The following is a 19675-nucleotide window of genomic DNA, read 5'->3' on the forward strand; positions in this document are numbered from 1 at the left end:
CTTATTTGATTGGTCAACTCTATTTGTTTATCTTAAGCTCCAACTAATTCATGTTAATTATCTCCATTCTCATTTAGTATTAGATGTTTATCTCTTGGCTTGGAGTAAGGCTATCCTTCTCCTTGAAGATATTTGTCCATTTGCATCATAGGATTAGTTGCATTTGATTCTTTCATTATTTAAGTCTCCTTGCATAGGAGAAAATCCCATTGTGGCCATATTAAGCCTCGATTTTAGTCACTCTAAAGGAATCATCATTTTCTAAAGTATTTACATACAAAGGATTCCTTTCCCTTCAATTTGTTAATCTCAATAATCATCACTCATAAACAAACTCAAGGGCATCCTTGTGCATATTGTACATAATAGTTAGTACAGGCTAACCCTAGTATAGGCTAATCTTAGGAAACGAGTAATTGGAGACCCATTGAACCAGTTAGGATTGACATTTCAATAGAAAGGAGTCTAATTGGGACAAAAATCTACATTGTTGAGTACTACTATAAGTCTATGTGCGAACTGGTGTTCTTGATCATCTTTCAATCTTATGATAAAATCAAAATAGTGAGAAGATATACTACTAGCACCACTAGTGCCACACCTCTTTGATTCAATATATTCAATCTCGTCATGAAGAACAAGCATTGGTGGTTTAGGAAAGAAGAAAATTATATTTTTCAATGGATGTAAGATTCCATCTTCAGCCTTACGTGATGCTCTGACTACATAACCATCTTGACTATTGTGAAACTTCCTTGGCTGTGTTACTTTGGTAGCATATAAACCACACAAGATTGTGTAAACACTTCATGGGATAAATCCTTATATGAAGGTTCAAGCTTGTCCTTCTACTTGGTATTTAGTAGTTCTTCAATCTCCATTTCCTTTGCACACCCCATATAATCCTCCTCATCCATATTCATCATATCTATTGTAAAATTCCCTTTACCCCTATGTTTAATTGCCATAATGGGAAATGCCCTTTACCCCTATGCTTTATTGCCATAAAAAACAGTTGTACATTAAAATCATGATAGTTGCATGTTGAGGCCTTCTATGTTGTTGGTATGAAAATAAATTTGATTATCCCCTTTTCAACCATTTCATATTGCTTACCAACATTTCTACAGGGTGTGTGCATCCATGATTGAACATGAACATTGACCCAACATGCCTGATTGTTGTGAGAAAGAGTTTGATTTATTAGACCAGAATTGCTAGTATTTTTGGATATATGCTCCCTGCCATTGTAATTTAAGATATTCATGGAGTCTAGATTGTACTCTTGCTCCTACCGTGGTGCTAGGTCGTCCTTGATGTTGTGTAAGTCTTTGCTCATCTTCCATAATTTCAAGGTTGCAATAAAAAAAAATTACCAATAAAAAAAATTGGTGTAGAAATGCTTCGTCGAGATTAGTCCCAACCTTGTGCACCATTGTGTCCACTTCTTTGGAATTTTTAATATACTGAAGAGGAGAATCCCCAATGGTCGAGGTGTTTAGAATATGACAAAGTTAGCTATCATTTTGGAGAGGAGTTTCTTACGTTGTGTTGTGATTTCAACTTAATTATTTGTGATGGTCTAGATAGATGGAAAAGGTCTAGGAACTTCACTTGCAACACATACAATGGGCTAAGTGTCGTTGACTATCTCATTCACTCACAAAGCTTAATAGAAAAGATAGACTAAATTAATATTGCAGAGCATATTTGGGACTTAAAATCACACCATAACCCAATTTATATAAAGTTATCTTGGTTAGAAGAAAGGCATCATAGGAGGAAAACCCAATGTTCTTGAGAATCACTATTAAGGGGAGAAATTCTTCTAACACAAAAAAATTGTACTATCTTGAAGACAATGCAAGAGAGATCAATTCGGAAGGAGAAAATTGATTTCCAGAGCCTCAATAGTCATGAGTTGAAAATATAATTCAAGGTGCACTTGAGAAGTGCAAAAGAGCAAAAAATAGGAAATCATAATCAAATTGTTTTCCTGTAAATGTTTGGTTTGATGAGGAATGAAAAATGGCAAGGAAAACCTTGAAAAAGGTAGGCAAGGAGAAGATGAATGTAAAGTTATATAAGAAGATTTTAAAAAGAAAAAATGATGAGTTCATGCAAACAAGTCGAGAAGCGTTAATATATCTAGGAAAGAATAAACCAAAGCTTTTTTGGTAGGAACTTCAGCCAAGGAAGAAGCAATCTGAAAATAATATTACAACTAATCAATGGTTTGACTATGCAATACAACTCTATGAGAAATAATCAGAGGTTGATCCTCCCCACAAGATCAACACAACTACAAATATTTTCACATTATAGGAGGTGGATATTGGAATCAAGAAGTTGAAAACAAAAAAGGCAAAGGACTTGGTTAAACTTCAAGCAAAATATATAAAGTGGGGAATGAACACCCTTGCACCTCACATCATGGAAATATTCAACAACATCATTCGACAAGGATTCCCAAGAGATTGGATAACTAGCCTAGCAATACCCTTTTTTAAAAGTGGAGGCATTAATAATCCTTCCAAGTATAGAACCATTATGATCAATCCTTTGTTTGGAAATCTTTTCAGTTGCATGGTAGAAAATATAATCAGTAAGTGGGCAAAAGTAAAAGAAACTAGGGAAAAAGGGAAAACAAGTTTTAGGCTGAAGTATTCTATAGTGGATCATGGTATCACACTGAGACATATTGTTGAAAAGGTTTGGCGGAAAAAGAAGAAGTATTTTTCTACTTTATTGACTTTAAAAAGGGATTTGACATGGTCCCTAGAGATGAGTTTTAGCGTAGAATGAAAGAACTTGAAATTCCTTTGTGTTATAGAGTAGTTGTTTATAGGCTCTATGAAGAGGTGAAAGTCAAAATTAGAGCTTCAACAAGCCTTTCAGAAAGCTTTAGAAGTGACATTGGAGTCAAGCAAGGCCACCCTTTATCCCCTACTCTTTTTGGTTTATATGTTGATAAATTGGAGGAGTGGTTAAATATGCAAGGTGGAGATGGTGTTCGGTTGGGGGAGTTTGTGATAAAGCTTCTTTTATATGTTGATGACCTTGTATTGATTGCTAAATTAACCCATGGATTGCAGATGCACCTATATGCCCTTGAGCATTTTTGTAGAGCAATGGGGATGTAAGTCAATACCAACAAGACCAAAATAATGATTTTCTCTAATAAAAGGAAGCAAATCCAACATATGATCTTCTTTGAAGGCAACATTCTTGAATAAGTAAATGAGTACAAGTACCTTGGGATTGATTTCAACAACAAGCTTAATAGGGAGGATTGCAGAATGAAGAGAATTTTAGGAGGGTGGAAAGCATTATATTCTCTTCCAAACAGATGTACAAAGGCAAAGTTATGGGATTGGAAAATAATTAAAGTGCTTTTTGGACTCCTAGTTCGTCCAATGATGCTATATGGGTGTGAATTATGGGCTAACAACACCCCCATCTCAAAATGGAAACAAATTGAGAAAATCCAAAAACACTTGATCATGAGCAAGTTCAAAATAAAAATTTTAGTTCCTTATGAGATTATGTTGAGTGAAACAGGAGAAGCTCCCATCAAAGCAATTTCTATGTTGCGTCTCATAAGATATCTAAAAAGAATTGAGCGAATGGGAGCGGGTAGATGGCCTAAATTTATCTTTAATAAAGGAATGAGTGAAAGAAAGAAAACATGGATGAGAAAAAACAACAAATGGATGCAAAAATGGAATATCTACCTCAATGCCTTTTCCAAAAATAACAAGGAGTTAAAGATTCTTTTTATGGAGAATTTCCATAAGTGTATATGGGGAAAAGAGTTGGTTAGAAAGAAGAAGTGCTATGTCGAGGAATTCAACCCTACCTTTGATCTCAAACAAAAAGAGTACATTGGAGCTAGCATTTTGTGGAGAGAAAAGATTCTTATTGGTCAATTAAGACTAACTTACATAAACTTCGGTGTGAAACGGGACAATGGAAAAGACGTTAAGGAGCTTGGGAAGAAAGCGTGTATAATTTTTCCACTTATGGCAGTGGAATCAGAAAAACACTTCATTTTGGAATTTGATGCTTTCAGAGAAATCATAGATAATTGTGGCAATATCTTAGCATCGGTCCCTTGGCATTGTCTTTTCAGCAAGGGGACTGTTAGAAAGTTGGGTCAACTTATCATCAATTTGAATAAGAAATGGATTGAATTGAAAAAGGTGAAAAGCAAGGATGTTGGTGGTCCCATAGACTATTTTCAGTGTCGTGGACGTTAAAAAATAATTCATTCATAGAAGGAACTACCCTTGAAATGCATAATATATGACCTTAGATTCAAAGGTAAAAAAACTTTACACACATGAATTCCTTTATCCAACACCATGTCTCTTCCAATAGTGCTTTCATCTACTTCTACTTCAAAAATATTCTCATTAGCTTCAAGGATCTTGCTGAAAACTTGTAGTGCTTTCCTCTTCAAAATCTAAATACAAAACTTTGTTCATTACCTCAACAACATCCACATAATTTGAAGCCTCACCCCTTTAATTTCCTCTTGATCTAGAACATCATCTTTATTGAGCTATAAATGTGTCTTATTTTCGTCAACTAACAATTGGAGTGCCAATGCTCCAACCCGCTCTATCACTTTTGTTAGGTTATTATTATAGTATTCAAACACTTTTTTTCAAGTTCTTGTTATAGTCTTCAAATATTTGTAAGAATTCCGGCAAGTGCTTCTGCAAGATAACTATGTTCATCTTTTTCTCTGAGAGAACTTATTGCCATTGAACCTGACTGGGAGGAAATTAGAAACCCTCTTCTTGGCAAGAAAACCAACTCCGATACCACTATAATGTCCCCTACTGAAATAAAGTTGTAATTTTTTTTTTGACCATTTAAACATTATGTCAAACACTATGTAAGCAAACATTTCGTCAAACACTTTGTTGATAAATAAACATGAAGACCATACAACAAATAAACCAACAATATTACAATATTAACTTGTAAGAGACATCCATGTTCTAGTGAAGCCAACTCGGCTAGTATACAAAACAAAATTGTGAAAATTCCTTGAAATGCAACAACTGGAAATATTTCTTCTAATTGATAAATTAATTTTGTAGTTTATTTTGTCTATGACAAAACAATGAATTATTCACATTACAATTTATTCACCAAATAAAATTTTGCAGAAGAAAAAAATAGGAGTTGAGAAATTCTATCACACACACATTAAAATGACACAATTATTTTTGGACAATTGTCCTTGTAAAAACCGAATGTGGGAAAACCAATGCAACAACTGAGGATTTTATTATTATGCAATGGTGAGAAATTTTGAGTACAACTGGAGCCCAAAAATGGCAATCCTCTACAAGAGAAACTGGCCACAAAAATTTGTGAGACAAATTTTGTCTCACTTGACACTAACCTAGCTCCAAAACTGGTAGTAACTGGGCTCCACGAAACCCCTGCATCAACCTCTGAGTCACACATGCCAGGCTCTTGTACACTCTGCCTCAAACTGCAATTGATAAAGTCGTCTACCTAACTCAACCTCTGAGAATGACTCATTGGCCTCTTCTAGAAATTCTCCCAACCATCAACAAATGAATCGACCCTTTGACTGGCCAAATCAGTCTTTGCCTTTGAATCTTCTGCATAGGCCTTGCACAACCCCATTGAAGAACTCGACCCTCCTGTAGTTGATTCTATAGAACTGGAAGACTTCTTCCGGACCCACTATCTTTGCGTCCCCTCTCTGACTCGAACTCTTCCGGCAAAATTTTTCTCTATGGAAAATCGATCTGCCCAAGGAAACTCACTCTCCAAGTGTATTTCTCCATCTACGCATCGACCTCTTCTTATAATCTCCAATTGGGACTCCAACGACCACGAATAAAACTTAATCGATGGTTGAGATCATATCCAAGTTGATCTATGTGAGTTTCTAGAGAAATCCCACCTTCCTCAATTAATTGTTGTTATTTAATCATTTTCCCGAAGTTAGACTTAAGAAAAATTTAATTACGTATTAATTAACTTAATTAAGGCATTTCTAGGTGGATTTTCCTGAAACTATTTCTAGATTTTGGAGGGCTCATGTGTTTTAGCCTCTCCACAAAGTTTCAATACTAGAACGACATACGATACTACAAAAACTAACACTCCCTCTTAGCGAGGAAGGTGTTCTCTCCAATTAGTACTGCACAACTGTCATAACACCCTATCTTTGCAACATCCTCCAACCATGCTACTGATGTCTGACAACTGTAGCTTCCTGCCACTATCCACCAACTACTACGCTAACTCTAATTCGTCTACTACTGACTATAGCTGAACCAACCTACTGCATTTGTGTTGTTGCTGACATTGCACTATACATCATGTACTAATTCCAACACTACATCTGCACTGCATCTCCCTCTCAATTATTGTTGTTACTGCAACTATTTCAATTGAGAAGCATCCAAAATACTCAATCAAATGTGCCTCTGTGCTGCATCTGAATATTACTAGCCTTTGCACTGTCAATTGAGAAATTTGAGCTGTTGTTGACTCAGCACTGAGCCTCCTTCTCTTTGCTCCTCAACACCTGACTACAACTAGTTTGCAATTGTCACTTTGGAATCTGACTACAACTATTGACATTGATCCTCCTGCTACTGAATAATGTGGGCCCTATAGCAAGGTAATGATCCATGAGGAAACACCATCTGATGCAATCCTCAATGGACCCTGCCCAAATCTTTGTGTTGCTCTGGGACTAAAGCTCCATATTGCTTCACCTCACTTTTGGAGGTATAACTGCAACCATAGCAAAATATTCCTCTAGCCTGGAGGATAACTTGTCTATCTCTGTGGATGTTGCCACCTGATCCTGCTTCTCCTACTTGTCCTTATTCCTTTGAAGACACTGAGGATATTAGTGGTCAAACTCACCACACGTGAAGTACTTGACCTTAGATAGATCCTTCTTTTCCTTCTTCTCCCCTTGTGAACCTTGTCCTTGACTAAGAACCTTTTATACAAGGGCCACATTATCATCCTCCTTCACACCTTCCGATCCCTTGCTGTTGCTTCCCCTTATGCAGTTCTTCACTAGTACTCGCCTCTTCTCCTCCTACTACAGATCTGACCACATCTTGTCCCAACTTGGTAATGTATCTCGTCCCACAATACCTTAGAAAAAGATGTCAAAATCCTCGGAGACACTGCTTAGGGCTAAACACACAAGCTTTGTATCTTGAGGCGCTTCTCCTACAACTGTAAGTTGATCTCGGATATCCTGAATTCAGGTGAGAAAGGGATCTACGCCTTCACCCTCCTGCATCATGATATTTCACATCTTCTCCTTCAGAAACGTCTTCCACTGCTTGGAAGGATTCTGATATAGCCCTACGAGAGCATCCCATATCTCTTTGCAGTGTTCTTTCCAGAAATATGCGAGACTATATGGTCCTGGACCCCATCAAGAATCATCCATTTCGCCTTGACCATTTCTTTTCTAAAGTTTGCTAGTTGTTGTTGATCAGTAGGTTCTACCACAATGTTATCTACATAAGTTTTCAGACTATGCTCATCAAGGAGAAAGGACATTCTGTCCTTCCAAATGACATAGTTGAAGGAACCGTCCAATCTGTCTTGATCACTGAGCCCGAATATGGCCATTTCTATAAAAAATCTACTTGAGGTTGAAATCTCCCTCTTTCTCTTGCTCAACTGCTAGCTCTACTATTCACACTCAATTATGGAGTGAGAAAATATGTCCGCTGCAATTGGAAATTTGGATTTTTGAAGCCAGAAACCCTTTGAGAGAAATTACCTTTGTGTGTGCACTTTCTCTTCCACCTAACATTGATTCTGCTTTAGCAACTGCTGCAAAACCCTTTTGCGCCCAGACAAGAAATCTGCTCAGCGAAATATTTATCTGCTTCATTGAAATAGAAAAAATTGAACCCTCTGCCCAACAATTTGAGTTGCCTGGCCACCCTCAACACAAATATGGAAATCGAGTTGCTAGACTCCCTTTGAATCTGGAAAATTTCTTCATTCCGCTTATGTGCTTCTTGTCTGATCAAATTTGCTCTGATCCCATGTGAAAGTTCCTTGAAATGCAACAACTGGAAATATTTCTTCTAACTGATAAATTAATTATGCAGTTTATTTTGTCTACAACAAAATAATGAATTATTCACACTACAATTTCTTCACCAAAGAAAATAATGCGTAAGAAAATAAATAGGAACTGAGAAATGCTAGCACATACACATAAAAATGACACAATTATTTTTGGACTATTGTTCCCGAAAAAACCCATTATGGGAAAATTGGTGCAGCAAATGAGGGTTTTATTATTATGCAATAGTGAGAAATGCTGAGTATAACTGGATGCCTAAAACTAACAATCCTCTACAAGAGAAACTGACAACAAAAATTAGTGAGACAAATTTTGTCTCACCTAACACTGATCCAACTCCAAAACTGACACTAACTGGGCTCCACAAAACCCCTGCGTCAACCTTTGCCTCACACATGTGTAGGCTCTTGTATGCTTTGCCTGGAACTGCAAACTATCAAGCCGTCCACCCAACTTGGCCCCTAAGAATGACTCGATGGCCTCTTCCGGAAATTATCCCGGCCTCCAACAACTGAATTGACCCTTCGACTGGACAAATTGAACTCTGCCTCTGAATCTTCTATGCAGGCCCTGCGCAACCCCACTGAGGAAATTCGACCCTCTTGTAACCGAGTCTCTGAAACTAGAAGACTTCCTCCAGACTCAGTGTCTTTGCTCCTCTCTGTCTTTATGTCTCCTCTTTGACTCGAACTCTTCTAACAAAGTGTTGCTCTCGAGAAAATCAACTTGCCCAAAGAAACTCGCTCTCCAAGTTTATTTCTCCACCTACCCATGGATCTCTTCTTATAATATCCATTTGGGACTCCAACGACCACGATTAAAACTTAAACGATGGTTGAGATCATCTCCAAGTTGATCCGTGTGAGTTTCTAGAGAAATCTCACATTCGTCAACTAGTTGTTATTAATTAATCATTTTCCATTAGTTAGACTTAAGAAAATTACAAATTAATTAACTTAATTAAGGCATTTCTATGTGGATTTTCCTGAAACTATTTATGGGTTTTGGAGAACGCTTGTGTTTTAGCCTCTCCACAAAGCTTTGTGACTAAAACACCATTCGATGCTACAAAAACTAAAAAAAATGCCACAACAAAATATTTTTGCTAATGCATTAATTCACCTTCATACCATAGGCAAATAAATAGTAACAACTTAGCTAATCAATTAATAATATTAATAAAAATATTATATGTTGGACAATTTATTTAAGATGCATAAATTTGATTTATGGAACTTGTAGATAACTCCCACAAATGGCATGATTTGGCTGGTTGAATAATGCTTCTCCAATAAATTGCGACCTGTCTAAAAGAATTTTGATCTCGTAAAAAGGCCACAACCTCCCTATGAAAAATATGGAACTATTGCAAATGGATAAGTCGATTCCTATTGAAGCTCCACATTCATTGGCAAAATTCTTGTCACTAAACACCTGTGAGAAATCTAGATGATTCCCCCTCCTTTATTGATTAGGGTGGTGTTGTAGCGGCTACAACCACCCTCTAAAATTTTGCCTTAGCTTCGTTTTGGAGCCTCCCTACCAACCTTGCACAACATCTTGTCTTGCTTCATCAAGTACAAAAGCTTCAGTGTTTCTCTTGCACAAAGGCAACCTGTCGATCACAACTGGATGCATTCCCCTCACAGGCTGATCACATAGACTTGGTCCAGCTATAGGCTAAGCAGCTCGCCCAAGAAATTGCACAATTCTGGAGGGAAACTAGCCTTCCCTCCAGAAATTGCGCAATCCTGACTAGCAGCATGCTGGGCTCCAGAATTGCGCAATTCTTCTCGTCAACACTCCCAACAAGAATTGCGCAATTTTCCCCAGCAGGGCTGCTCAACCCAAAGTTTGTGCAAATCTGGGCAGCAGTCAACTGCTTTGCCCAGAAATTGCACAAATCTCCTGGGTAGTTAGCCCAGCTCCCAGCCATAAATGCGCATTTCCTTCAAGTAGTCGAACAACCTATTGCATGTGCAGCTGAGTTGACTGACTCCCTCTAGGACCGAGCAAAACAGAGTTGCATGCATGGGCTGCTTCTCCCAAGGCAGCATGCAAAAGCATCCCTTGTTTCAGGGATCTATGTTTAGCAAGTGGAGGTTACATGCAAGGATCATTTCAGAAACCTCCCACCATGTGTCATTTTCCCTAGATTTGTGGCATGCACGCCACAACCTCTATGTTATCGAAACTCATCAGTTGGATGCTGCAAAGCTCATTCCTCACATCAACCTTACATTCTGACATCCCACATCACATCTAGGAACAGTCGGCACATTTAACTCAGTTTTGTTGGGGTAAGCCCCCTTCCCATGCCTTGTGTTGCATTTCTGTCACTTTTTGTGTTTCGCTTGTATGAGTACTGTTTGCTTGATTTCTTTGAATGATTGCTATCGTTTACATGTATATTAGTTTGTCTTAACATCGTTTCGGTTTCGTCAACATCTCGTTGTTGTTGCATGCATGAAACTGTTTTTCGCGAACAGCCACGATTCGACGACTCGCCTCACCCACATGCATGTTGATCCATGTTCTAAATCTATCATTCACCATTTGCATGAATGATCATTCACTTATTCTTACACTCAGTATCAGCATGCATTCACATTCACATTCGCGTTCAGTTGCCCGTCGACGAGTCTGGCCAACCTTGACCCAGACTCTGCCTTACTAGACAACATTGTGCAATCCTGAGAGGGAAGGTGTTGCCTTCCTCTCTAGAAATGTGCATTTCTTCCCAGCAGCTGTTCCCCAGGCCTGCTTTGCGCAATCCTGAGGGACAATGACTGCTGGCCAAGAAAATTGCGCAATGCAGTCACTGAGCCTACAACCATTGCCAGCTGAGATTGCACATCGCACAATTCCAGCAGTCAACAACCAGACTGGACTATGCATTACGCAGTTCCAACAGTCAGCCAGTCTCCCAGCAGCCCAAATGTGCCTCGTGCAGTCTTGGCAGTTAGTCTCCTGACCTCCTGGCCGAAATTGTGCAACCTTCATGAGCAGTCACACAGGGATGTTGCAAGTCAATTCTCAAGTTTAGTTTGGTTTTCAACTAACAAATTGCTTGCCATGAGTGTTGCCATGTATCTAGGTATTGCAGGTGTCCATCTGCCTCTCAACAGTGAAGGTACAATGGTTTCTAAGAGGGCAGAGTTGAAGACACCGTTCAGAGCACGCCTGTAGATGCAGTCGATCAAATGTCTATGAGCTTGCCTACTCATGAAGATATCAAGTTGTTCATAGACAAGAACATCAAGATATCACAACAAGCAACATCATGAATAATAGTTGAAGGCAACATACCGAACGCAGTGAATACAATGAATGCAACAAATGCAACGAATGTAATGAATGCAAGAGGAAGGTTGTTGACAACACAGAGGCGGAACAAAGTTGCAAGGTCAAGCAGATCCACTGATAATGAAAGAAACTTTGGAGACTTGGGCTATGAGGTGATGACGCGACATGAAGATCACGCAAAGACAAAGAATGGAACAAAGAAGGAGTTGCATGTGCTGAAGAAACAACTCAAGAAGAACATGAAGCTGCACAGACAGACGAATGAGTTGCAACAAGAACAGGAACAACAGTGGGCGCAACATGCACTCACAGATGAAACTGCGCCTGTACAAGTTAAAGATCCATCCTAGCAGCAAACACGGAGCATACATGGTGAGCAATGTTGTTGATTGCATGCAAGAGATTCAACAACATGCATATCATTGTGCGCACGCATGTAATCCAACACATTCAACACACTCACCAAGGCGAAGACAAGAAGCAATTCCAACTGGAGTTGAACATGTACGTCGACAAGTTGATGCACATGACCACCAACACACACTTGAAGATCAACACAGACACTATGCATCAGTGTGTTACCGGTTCAACTGCACCCAAGAAGACCATGCACATGTTAGCAGACGAGTTGGATGAAGGAGCCGAACCAATGCACCGGTTGCAACGGAGGCAAGAGTTTGCTTCAGTAAGATGTCACCATGAGGTGCATGCACACCATCACGGGCAACCAAGCTTGGCATCAGCTCACCACCTTCACCATCATAAGCATGTCAAAGAGTTGGTCTCATCACAGTGGACTGAGTGTCAGTGATGTCTTGCATGGCTTTCTCAAGCCATGTTGTCTCACATGAGCACATGTGCATTGTAATGTCGAGTCATGTCAAGTGTAAGTCAAGTGTCAATAGTTGGATGTAATAGTCATAGAGTAGGTGAAGAGTCATGAGGGTAGTTGAATTGTCACAAAAGGGAATGTCAAGGGTCACCCCACCTTTTGCTATTAATAGTCCCTCATAACTCATTATATAGGTTTTGGTCAGCCAAGCTTCTGATAAGACTATCTTTGAGAAAGCTTAGACAATATTGTAAAACGCCTTGGCTTCTCCACTGTACGGAGCTAGTTCATCTCTTTGGAGGAGCAGGTGGATGTGGCTGTAATGTTCCACTGTTGGGGCTAGCAGGTTTACATGGATGTATTCTATGATTGGGACTTACACTTCTTTATATAATAAGAGCCAACACATTTTCATGCATATGTTGTTATTGTAGTTGGACTGTTCCGGTTGCTTAGCAATGTATGTTGTCTAACTTACATATTTGTGTATGAAATGCTTCGTATGCAATTATATGAATCTTGTTGCAAATGTGTTGTTGGTTTAACGATCACTTTGGATTGTCAGATGACCTGCTTTCTAGCTTGTGATGCATCTTCGCTCGTGTGTTCCCTTCTCAACTGAGTATTACTACAGGTTGCCAAGGGGGCACTCATCTCACCCCTCATGTGTTAGAACCTCTCATTCACCTTCCTTGATTCACTGCAACAGTCACACCCTTGCTACTGACAGAGTTATCTCACTTGGTTCTGTGCGACATCACGGTCAAGGAATTACCTTACGACCCACTGCTGGGACTCCTACACCAAACGGTCAGAGGTCTAATTGGGACTTATTACCGGGGATATCCCCTTGACATGTTGGCGGGTCTAACACCGTTAACAGGTGGATATGTCTCACCACCAAAACTAATCCTCACGAGGGCACTCACTCTTTTCTCATAAGGTCCAAAAGCTCACCAAATTAATTTAGACAAATAATCAATGCATGCTCAAAAGTGAGCTCCAGTTCTCCTTTTATAACTTTTATCATTAGAATACCATGGGTCATCATAATACCGCGAGTCATTCCAATACCATGGATATCCCCTTTTTACATTTTTCTAGCTCAATAATATAAAGCGACTTTATAAAGTTTTTATTATTTTTCCCATTGTCACTTAATAACACCCTTCTAATTTAATTATTTACTATCACTTCCAAATGTTGCTCTTTCACACGAATAATAGTCAAATAATTAAATTAATTGATCCCCTTTTTCCTTTCATAGCCTACAAGAACCAAATAGGCTACTAAGCTAGTGAACATTCAGAGAAGGGGACATTACAAATAAATATTATGTCACCATCACTAACATGCTTAATGGCTCCATCTTTGTCAAGGGTAGAGAAACCTTGTTTGAGCTCTTTGATATCAACATCATCACATCCATTGGTGGAATATCAAATGCACCATTAAGGCCCTCAAAATGCTCTCCATTTCATTCTTTTGCCTTTGCCCTTCATTGTAATCCACCTCGAGTGTCAATGGTGGCTAAGCCTTAAGCCAACTCACTCAAAATGTTTAGCATGTCCTCCTCCAATGGAATCAATCCTTTCAAATGTCTACTCCCATTGGTGGCTAAGCCTTGAGCCAACTTGCTTAAAATATCTAGCATGTCCTCCTCCAATGAGAACAAACCCTTTAAACACCTCCCACATGACATAACTACAATGCTAGATTGACCAAATCTTAGTGTTGTCTAGACTAATTAACCCTTTATAAGATCAACCATATTAGTCACTCCATTATCACCATTCATACCTCAATGACTCAACTCAAATTCAATGCTTCACTGACCAAAAACCTAAAAAGTAAACCCTAATTTGCACTTCTGGTAAACTTCAAAATTTATTAAACATTTTCATTATTAAAAAAACAAATTACAAATAACAAAAACCTAACAAAATTTAAAGTAGATAATGTAATACTAGCATTTGCACCTTATGTTGCAAAGGAAACGCCGTAAGGCATAGAGTGGGGAAGAATAGCGACATGTGAATGGGCATTGTTGAAAGCAAGGGTGGACGATAATGTGTATTCTGAAAATGGATATTTTGTTATGGTCAACCTAATGCATTCATTAATTAGATGACAACGAAAAAGTTTCGAGCCCAAGCTGAACCAACACAAATCTTTTCTACAAGACTGAAATTGCCTAAATGATTCCTCAATCAATGGAAATTGCCTAAATGATTCCTCAATCAATAGAAATAACCATTTCCCTCCTCTGATACCTAAAATACATTGTAGGAGACCGATTTTTCAAGTAACTTAATATAACTAGTGATTGCCCCAAAAGTGCAAAGAGAGGCCGATTACAAACAAGTTTTTTTATGTATAAGGTGTTGAGAATGGAGGATCTCGGATTAGACTTTAGTTGGACTCCATTGGTTTGGGAGATGTATCATGTGTTACCATTTGTGCATATTATGGGCATAAAGTTTATTATGATGATGGAGATTATTTTCAACCAGTTGTGGGTTGGCAACAACTTTTGTGAATGCCTTGGGTAAGATTCCATCTTCTGGATAATGGAAATTCCAGTGTCCATTTAGTCTATACTAGAGTACAATGATTGTTGGCAAAGCTAAAGAAACTGTCATCAATATATAGAGCCAATGTAACTCGTAGTCATCAGTTTTTATCCATACAGGGCTATGATTTAAGGTACCAGCCATTTGAGCGGGCAGCTGGTGTATTTGCTAAATAGGGATCATGTTATCCTCGTGGAGTTATTGGTTGTCCTTAGAAAATATAAAGTAGGATTGAGCATCGACTATCTGGCTGGATGGAATTTTTGATAAGTGCTGGCCAATTTTATCTATTGTGTAATCATTTCCCTGATTTAAAGGCTGCTCTGAGTTACTAATAGAGACATTTCTAAAAGATAAGGCTTCGAGAACCTTGCTTTAGTTGGTGGAGGCTTAGTACATTTTCTTCTGAAGCTTTGGCCTCAAACTCGAAAGCTACTTGTAAAGAATTCTCCAAAGCATTTATACTAAGCAGGTCCATTTTTCTTTGGATATTTTGGTTGAGAGTCCTCTGCGAAGTGAGTCGAGGAACTTCCAAGTTCATCACCATGGACTTGAAGCCATCAAAAATATTGTTTGATGCCTTTGACCAGGTACTTGCCTTACGTGAATCCATTGCTTCATGATTTCCTCTGCTTTCCCCTTCAGGTATATAACCTATCTTGCATTTCTTGCTTGAACCATATCAAAGTTTGTGTAGGAGGTGAATTTGAGTTGACTAAGTCTCGTACAAGAGCCCACCGCCATGTTAAGGGTTGGTCGCTCCATACTGACTTCTTTTAGCATCAACTTTTGTGCATCATTCAGTTGTTAAATTTGAAAGAAGGCTTCTCGTACAAGAGCCCACCACCATGTTAAGGGTTGGTCGCTCCATACGGACTTCTATTAGCATCAACTTCTGTGCATCATCCAGTTGTTACATTTGAAAGAAGGCTTCTAGGCTTTGCAATGAAGCATCCAACACTTATATTTTAGGATTGAAAGCTTGATATATAGTTCATATATCAGTGATGTTATTGTCCCATAATACCGTAAGACTGAAAGATTCATATCTGGTTGAAAGATTCATATCTGGTTGGAATTTCGATGATAGTGGTGGCCTCACATTCTGCTGGACTCCACATTTTCTGAAAGGCCGGGAACATATTTTGCATTTTAGATGCAATTGTTGGTTGTCAAATATGTCTTATACATTATTTTTATTGGACTTCATACCTGCAGAGATATTTACTCTTGGCTACTTCCCCAGCCATGATAGAGAAAAGGAGCCCAAACACTTGTGAGGCTTCTTCCTTTGCATAGGTGGTGTGTCAGAATGGGTGCTCTTTTTGGCAGACATTTGAGTAACGGTCTTCCGCCAATATCAGATTCCGGTATGCAAGTATAATTTCAACATAGAATTGCCTACATGAACTTAGACCTGAACATTGCTGGAGAATAGAGACTTCAAAGCTAGTCCTTCAAGCGCATGCAATATAGATTTATTTAGAAAAAGGATGCGTGAAGACAATTGTAATGTTGAAGACAGACTTTGATCACCGTATTGAGGAACTAACATTGTGCCCGAGCCCTACTGGCTTGAGAGTTTTGACAGGGCTTGTGTCCAACTAATATAGTCAATGAAGGTGAGTATTGAATAGGTTCTGATTGGACCACAAAACCATGATGAGTCTCAATGATTCCTCAGCAAGGCATCAACCAAAACAATGCAATGCAGGAATTACACAAGCCTATCGGGATGCTCTCTAAAGAAACATGAAACTTCTCATTGTGTTTAGCAACGTTTCTATTGAAGGTCAAGTTGGCTCATGTAAAGCAAAGGGAATTTTTGCATCTTCAACAACTTCACATTGTCAAAGACAGCCGTATTCTCTTGTCCAATGTAAGAAGAGAAAGAACACTTACAATGCAATATATTCATAAAAACATACTAAGAAATGATAGTTATCAAGATAGAATCTAAATTCAAATGTGGATACCATACAATACCATACAATACAGAAAACAATTGGCCCACAAAACTACAGTTCAGAAAATTCAGGAGTATACATATTATTAAAGCAAAAACATGCACTTCTTCAAATTTATTGAAAAAAAATAGGTATGTAGATAGTCCAGACTAATTTTATCAAAAATTTAATGATTGGATAACATAAACCCCTACAAAAATGCTCAAAGGCCGTTGAGCCTTCTGATGCAATGCCTTCAAGAAAATGTATTTCCTTATCATACACAATAAACTGTACGAAACCCAGCAAAATGTAGCAGGTCTTCTCTAAAGAACATTAGATTTATTATTGAGATTATTACAAGTTTGATTTTAAAAAGTTGATAGCCATCACACTATTTTCTTGTGCTTGGTGGGCGTATGTATTTGTTTGTGTGTGTTGTGATTCTACTTTTGATAATGCAGGTCATGTAACCTGTTCTAGGTGTTCTGGAAGTAAGAAGGATATGCACAGACATTAGGTACACCCTTTCAAGTTGAAAAATAAAAATTAAATAAGAACATAGCAAACAGAGAATATATGACTAAATACCTAGTGGAATCTACTTATTTAGTGTGTTGGCTCGGTTGGCATGCTTCATTTGAGTGTAACTTTGTTTATGAAGGTCTAAGCAGGCCTTTAAGGTGCAGGCAACAGTTTCCCAACTACAAATGCAGTCTCCTCGAGACTTCACACATGAACAGAATAGACAAACCTCTCTAGGCATCAGCAGCAGCATAGTCTCCTGAAATCTCCCATGGCTATCTCCTAAACGAGGGAGTAGTGACAAGCATTGGCAGGACAGGGAGAAGAAATGGGCAAATATCATATTCATTGGTGGCTTGAAAGCTAAAATGCATTTTCTTAAGAATTCTTTAGGGTTTCTTGGGAAGATGATTTTTTTGGGTTAAAATTGGATTTGGTTTGGTTCAGTTTTGGACAAACAATAGATTGAATTATTTGGCTGAACCAAAGTTCTTCTAGATTTTCGAATGTTTTCCTCGATTCAGCCAAACTTTTTTACCATGTAAAAGATAGTTGCTTATTAGATAGAATTGCAATCAATCGAAAGCAAGAATAAACAACTAGGCACAACAAAACAACCACAACTCTAAAAGCATTTAAGCAAACTATACTACAACAAAAGAAATTAATAAAACATAGCATTTATTACATGAATATGAAAAACAATACATATTTCAACAATAATTTAGAAAAAGGCATCACTCAAGATCAATCTCAAACAACATAAAATGCCATGTTTCACCAACTGCATGATAACTTACAGTGGAATAGTGTTACTTAGAGGAAAGGAATCCTTTTGGAACATTATATACCATTTTTTAGCATAATGGTTGAGACAAAAAAACACCCTTGAACTTTAGATGTCAAGAAAATACAGCCTATATTTCTAACACATTGTTGATTTCATGCCTGCCAACAATCCATGATGTTGCTACTGTTAAAAGACAATCCTTGGTTGACTAGGTTATTGCAGTTGTGTTTTAAAGTGCCTATAATGGCACACTACATATAGAATTTGAAACAATTTACAAAATGTTCACTTTAAGGCTTTTCTGTATATGTGTCTGGCAATCCCAAAAGGAAATTTCCGAATCTTTCATATAAAAATTAAATGGGGAAACCAACAAGCAGAGAAAATATCATTATTTATTTTAACAGCAGGCCTCTTCTACGCTTGTAATCATTCACAGTTAATGTCAGGTTATGCCTCCTTCCATCATTGCTAGGAACTTGCACTCCACAAGTTGACTCAATCTTCTGCTTTCTAGCCATAAAAACTAAAGGGGCCCCTTGAGCACCCCCATACTTCTGCAGTCCAGCAAGTGAAATTGGAAGTTCAAAATCATGCAAAGAATACACCCTTGCATCTTCTGATACAGGAGCATCAGTGTCGACAAGCTTTCCATCATCCTCAACAGTTTCTATTGCTATGGCTTCCTCTACTTTGGCTGCATCTGCCTCTTTGTTCGCATCAGTGTTGTTTTCAGCAACCTTCACCTTTGTATCATAATAATTTTGAGATTGAGTCCAACGCCGAGTGAAAGGATCATACCCTGCTTCACCTGCTTTAAGATTAAGGTTTAGAGGCTTGATCTCAGAAGCGTTCTTGAAATTTTCAGCCTTGTTTTTCTTATTCATTTCTACTAGCATCAAGGCTTTTGCATCCTTGCTTTTGCTTTGAAGAGAAAGGACTTCTAGTTCCTTCAATCTCACTTTAATTCTCTCAACTTCTGAATAATCATGCCTGCTATCCGCTAGCTCCATCTCTCTTCTAACCCTGTCCTTTTCAGCAGCGACATTCGATGGCCTTTTGGAAGCCAACTTCTTTTCCTGCAACATTTGTTTTACAGTTTCTGCAGAATACACAAATTGATTTATCTTTTTTAGCGCATTTATTTTTTCCTCAACTTCTGCTCGACTAATCATCTGACCACCACTGCGTTCTACTTCCCGTTCCCAATCTGAAAACTCTTTCTCAAGTGGAGGTGAATCAGACACCCTGGCCATCTGCCATCTTGTTGCATTGCTCTTGCTACCCTAGAAACAATTCAAATACTTGTATGTGGTGCGGTTCTCAAACTTGTATTTTTTATCAGGGTCTGTCACATCAACATTTTTTACCATGCAAAGACGGTAAGTACTCTGTCCTGACCTGGACATTCCTATCCCAATTCTTATAAAGCAGCCCACAATGATATTCTCAAAGAATGGTTCCATAAACCACTTGGAAAGTTTTTATCTCCTTATTGTTATGCTTCTAATATCTTCAAAGCTGCTCCCTATCTTCATCATCTTTGTATAAATCACTTCCTATGGATAATTCGCT

The 19675-nt window shown here is 38.3% G+C and overlaps 1 pseudogene; it reads right to left on the reverse strand.

Moving 5' to 3' along the window:
- Positions 1–18181: 18181 nt before the first annotated feature.
- Positions 18182–19669, reverse strand: LOC149224288 (protein RTF1 homolog pseudogene; annotated as a pseudogene).
- Positions 19670–19675: the final 6 nt, after the last annotated feature.

Source organism: Pinus tabuliformis, chromosome Q (assembly GCF_031772625.1).
Source record: "Pinus tabuliformis cultivar Carrire ecotype Pingquan chromosome Q, CPIR1, whole genome shotgun sequence".
NCBI lineage: Eukaryota > Viridiplantae > Streptophyta > Pinopsida > Pinales > Pinaceae > Pinus > Pinus tabuliformis.